Source organism: Antrostomus carolinensis, unplaced genomic scaffold, assembly GCF_000700745.2.
Source record: "Antrostomus carolinensis isolate BGI_N321 unplaced genomic scaffold, ASM70074v2 scaffold116, whole genome shotgun sequence".
Lineage (NCBI taxonomy): Eukaryota > Metazoa > Chordata > Aves > Caprimulgiformes > Caprimulgidae > Antrostomus > Antrostomus carolinensis.
The window spans coordinates 162,626-168,480 of NW_010323811.1; positions in this window are offsets into that span (position 1 = coordinate 162,626).

The window sequence follows — 5,855 nt, forward strand, 5'->3', positions numbered from 1 at the left end:
AACTTTCATTTCCAGTACTGGCTTAGGATTTAGATCTCTGTTTCCATTGGGCAGACACCTTTTCTTCCCCAGTACTTACATGGCTTTATATAAAGCTATGGGTTCATGAGGAGACATTAATAATAGATTTCTAAAAGGCAAGAAAAACTTAAATATTCTTAAACTGGGGAACTAGACTATCATATTATGCTTTCATAAGTAACAACAATGCTGGAGCTTAGAAACCTTGAGAGAGTTGCTTTAACATCAGAATATAAATCAGATATATTTCAATTTAACACATGCAAGGAATTTATATTCAAAGAGTTCAGTAGGACTAGATGGAGGTTACTGGCTAGTTGTTTTAATACTAAAAAGAGTGTTTATTTACATATAGGTAGGTATAAAACCCACAGACTAAAAGTGGGGAAATCCAGTAGAGAATAGAATTGGAAGCAATAAGTGTTACTTCTTACTTGACAGACAACCTAATTCATTTCTCTGGGACTCATACATGACGCAGAGAACATTATAGTACTTGTTATTTTCTGGCCTATGGTGGGAGAAAACTTATACTATACTAGCTTATAAATTGCATTGCTTTCCATCTCTGCCATCAAGGTAAATTCTGGTGGTTACAATCTGCTAGACTGAGCCAGTTAAATGGGAAACAGTGGCAAAGTCCATCAGGTATTTGCAAATACATGAGGAGTGTCTGATTGCACAGTGACCTGATAGCACAATGCAAAATCAATAGACTGATCATCAGCAAGAATGATTTACAATAAGGCTTAATCCTGTCCCTTGAAGAAGCTGATATTGTTGGCTAGACCTACAGCCATAAGTATTGTTGTCTTATATTTACTATACTGACATTTATTTATAAAGATCCATAGAGATTTTTAATATGAGCTGCTCACATGTTGTTGACCTGCCATCATTTGGGGATGAGCAGGTTTACAAGTGAAAAATAAATGGTTAGAGACAGGAATTTTTACCAAACATTGGAAAAAAATATTTTTAACAGAAGAATGCTTATCATTTTTTAAAGTTCACCAAAAAAAAAAAAAAGGGACAAATTTAGTGACATTTTAATCCTCACCTGGAAAAGAACAAAAACATACAGCCAAGGAGATGCATACAACTGAGTTTATATCAGAAAGATGGGCAGCTGACTCAGAAAATAGAGATCTGCTGGTATCTTCACCCATCAAACTCAAAAGTTCATCTCTTGTGATTATAAACATTTAAAACCTAAGTCTTGACTTTAGCTGACTACTTTATGGTGAAATTATTTAGCTGCTTAAAGTTCATGTTCCACTTTAAAAAGAGTCTTGAGTCTGAGCATACATCAAATATAAACACACAACTTCTTGACATGTAAACTGGGGGACCTGAATGCAAATCACCTACCCAGGAGATGAGGTGCACTCAGAAATTTTAAGTCATTCTCTGACTTATCCATGATGGGAATTACACTCTAGAAATATTCTCTACATCAGTATTTAGTGACCTGCTCTAGGATCTGAGGTGTTCCCTGACATTTTTCTTCCTCCTTCACATTTTAATAGGAATTCAGAGGTCTTAAAGAACAATTGTGCTGCACAACTCCCTGCTCAAGTCAGTGGATTTTTTATTATAAATCTAACAGATATTCATTGCAATTGCACCAAAGCCTGGTCATACTCAGCACTGTGCAAACTTATAGTAAGATACATATCTGGGCTTGAAGAATACATAAGATACATAGGAAAAGCTTTGGATTCAGACTTGAAGACTGTGCAAGGCTGTAGACAGTACCACCTCAGGGAGAAAAGCATGTCCTCTGGGCTCTCTGGTAACATCATACCCTTGTTTGCAGCGCATCGCTCATTAACTGGATTAACTGACTGATTGGAGATTACGGCTTTGGCAGAGCAGGCTGATGTGCCAGGTACACTGAGAGTCTCCCAGATTTGGGGTCGGGATAGAATTTTCCCTGGGATGACAAAGCTTTTCTGGAAAAGATGAAGGGTGATCCATTGAGGCATTTTCACAAGATACTCACTTCCCTTACAGGGGATTTACAGCTCTGGCCATGCCCTTAGTCTGCCCTGTGTTTTATTTGTGGCCTAGTGTAGATTTTACCTCTTGTTGTTATAGGTGCTGAAGGTCTTAGCATTGTTATACTGTCTGGAGGAGTGATTTACGACTTGTGCTTGGTGTATGCGAGGGAATGTTGTGTGAGCAAGGGCTTGACATTGTTGCTTAATAACTCAGTGTTTGCAATAGAAGCCTTGCTGCCAAATCAGGCGTCTTCACGTTGGGGTTGTTGCATCTGATGTGGGCTATGCTGATCTCTCATGGAATGATAGCTACATCAACTGAGCGCCTTAGTTTCATAGAATCACAGAATGGTTTGGGTGGGAAAGGACCTTAAAGATCATCTAGTTTCAACCCCCCCTGCTGTGGACAGGGTTACCAACCACTAAATCAGGCTGCCAAGGGTCTCATCCAACCTGGCCTTGAAATCCTCCAGGGATGGGCCATCCACAGCTTCTCTGGGCAACCTGGTCTAATGCCTCACCACCCTCTGGGTGAAAAATATCCTCCTAATATCTAACCTAAATTTAGGTGGGTCTTTGATATAATTGCCTGTGTTTGTAGGGGCCTAGACATTAAAGCAGTCCCTTCTAGTAATCAAGGTGATAAAGATGACCTGTGAATGGTGCTGTAGCTCTTTTTACCCATTTTTTCTGTGTTTGCTAAAGAATAAGACAATAGAGCGTAGAATTTCAGTTCTCTCGTGAATTTAACCAATTACTCTTTTCCTTCAAGCTATATAAATTGTGTGCATTTAATATTTAGTTATCTCCAGATTGTTTACTCTAATTTTCATTTATACAATGCATCTAGTAACAGAGGTAGAGTGCATTTCTTTCTCTATTTCTCTTTTGAATGAAAGCCTTGAGGGAAGCCCACAGTTTTTGATCGTGCTCCACTTTGATGTAAGCAAATGTTTAAGTTATGCTCTGGCAGAACGTCTAAGACTCGTGTTCATGAATGATGCAGGATTTGTCCTTCTTCCTCAGTGGCTCTATTTATAGCCACGACTGTTTTTATTTTCCATGCAGTCATAGGAGAGACGGTGAGAAGGAAGCAACCTGAAGTCCTTTGTCTAAGCACAGCTAAGTTTCTTCGTGTGTTTTGCTGTATTTTATATTTTTCCATGCTGTGTTTCATCCATCTGTCTATAGACCAGATAAAGGTACTTTCTCAGCCCTGGGCTCCAGGGATCCAAATCTCTGGATCACATACTCTACAGTGATGTGGCTGTAAAGTGCTGCCAGAGGAAAACAATGAACCTATTTCTGTGTTCCCTTATAGCACATTCACTCCACGGACCTGTGTGTTGCCACTGGTTTTGCCAGTGTGTAAATCTAAAGTAGCCTACACCTATACACAGAAGAGACCAAATAACAAATTCTGTTTTTTTCCAGCGTATTTTGTTGTGGGGTTTTGTGGGTTTTTTTATGTTTTGGTTTGTTTTTTTTTCCTTTCAGAGCTGTTCTTTGTCCTGTTAGACCGCAACCCAAGGCTGTGTTTGGATCAGAATGGTCTGCAGTGTTAAGGGCTGGGATGTTGTGATAAGATTGCTCAGGGTGCTAGCAACAGACAGGCATTCTCCAGGGCAGGATGTGCAGCTCTGAGCTGATACAAGGTAGTAGGAAAGGAAGCAGAACTGCTCCCAAAGTGCACATCTTAGGTGGGTTTGGTGTGCTGTTTTTCCAGCATTTGATGGTAAAGCTTCCACTTAGCTCCTAAGGGGAATGAAAACTGCCTATCCCTGGCAGGAACCATGAAATACGGTAGTGTACTAGTAGGGAATTAGCTCCAGTGCACCTGGGTCTTTTGTCAAATAAAACCTCTGTTTTTCCATATCTTTCTGTGATTCAAGGTTGCTAAAAATGTCTACACTGATGGTATATTGGACCCTAGGAGGCTGGGGTCTGGCCAAATAATACCTTTAGAAAGGGTGATATAAATGACAAAAGGAGACAAAACGGGTTGTGCTCAGTTCACACTCAACAATCAGTTCCCCTAATCAAGGCAGAAAGAGGTGGAGTTGGATACACCTACAACATGGCTTTTTCTTGAGGATAAGAACAGTAGGAAGTAAACTCTGAACATTGATGGTGCTTTCAGGAACACAATAGCAAGATCCAAAAAAATGTGGCAATTAGAGACTTAATTAAAAACAAGTGACTCATAAATGCAAGTTAGAGAAGAACCCAACAATTAAGTTGTATGTAACAGAACAAAAGCTTTGCAAACCTTGCAGAGTTTGTTTTGCCAGAACACTGTCGTTTTCCTCCAAGGGGGCCCTGCCTGATCAGATCTGTGCCTGGAGATTGTAAGTGAATTTATTTTCCAGCTCCTTCATATTTCACCATTTTCCCTGCTTTTTCCTTTGGGAATCTGAGTTCCACCAAGGCCAGTGTTCAGATCACATACAGTGGCCAGGGAAACAGTATCTCAGATGGATGGGAACTAAAGAGAGCCTCAACATCTCACAAAGCTTGATGTCTCATGGCCAGTTTTAAAGAACTCTCAGTGGAGATCCAGCTGCTAAGAAGATATTTTGCAGTCTCATATCTTGGGAGTTTGCTACACTAAAAAAAGGCACACATTTCCTGAGCACAGTGCATTCTAGCTCTTAACTTTGTTGGCTATGGTTTAGTACTCTGCACGGGAGTTTGACATCTGAAGTCTCTCAGTTATCATATTTCCAAATAAAACTTATGGTCTGATTTACCATTTCCCAAACCTTTAGAGATTGCATTAAAATAGAACCATTTAAACCTTTGTTGAAACTTTTTGAGACTAGTTCCTGATCCTAATATCTCTGGATTTGCCTTCTATGATGGAGTTACAGCATTGGTGGATAAGGGAAGAGCAACTGCTGTCATCTACCTGGAATTGTGCAAGGCATTTGATACTGTCCCTCACAATATCCTTGTCTCTAAGGTAGAGGGGTATGGGTTAGAAGGATGGACCACTTAGTGGATAAGGAATTGGCTGGATGGTCGCACTCAAAGAGTTACGGTCAACGGCTCAATGTCCAAGTGGAGACCTGTGAGGAGTGGTGTCCCTCAAGGGTCCTCTGAAGTTCAACAAGGCCAAGTGCAAGGTCCTGCACCTGGGTCGGGGCAACCCCAAGCACAAATACAGGCTGGGCAGAGAATGGATCAAGAATAACCCTGAGGAGAAGGACTTGGGGTGCTGGTGGATGAGAAGCTCCACATGAGCTGGCAATGTGCACTGGCAGCACAGAGGCCAATAACCATGTCCCGGGCTGCATCCAGAGCAGCGTGGGCAGCAGATCGAGGGAGAGGATTCTGCCCCTCTGCTCTGCTCTCCTGAGACCCCACCTGCAGTGCTGCCTCCAGTTCTGGGGGCCCAAGATCAGAAGGACATGAACCTACTGGAGCGAGTCCAGAGGAGGCCACGAGGAAGATGCAAGGGCTGGAGCACCTCTCCTATGAGGACAGGCTGAGAGAGTTGGGGGTGTTCAGCCTGGAGAAGAGAAGGCTCCAGGGAGACCTTCTAGTAGCCTTCCAGTACCTGAAGGGGCTCCAGGAAGGCTGGGGAGGGACTTTTGACAAGGGCATGTAGTGATAGAACAAGGGGTAATGGTTATAAACTGGAAGAAGTTAGGTTTAGATGAAATGTGAGGAAGAAATTCTTTGGTGTGAGGGTGGTGAGACACTGTCCCAGGTTGGCCAGAGAAGCTGTGGCACTGTGCACTCCTTGGAATTGTTGAAGGCCAGGTTGGATGAGGCTTTGAGTAACCTGGTTTAGTGGAAGGTGTCCCTGCTGCTGGCAGGGGGGTTGGA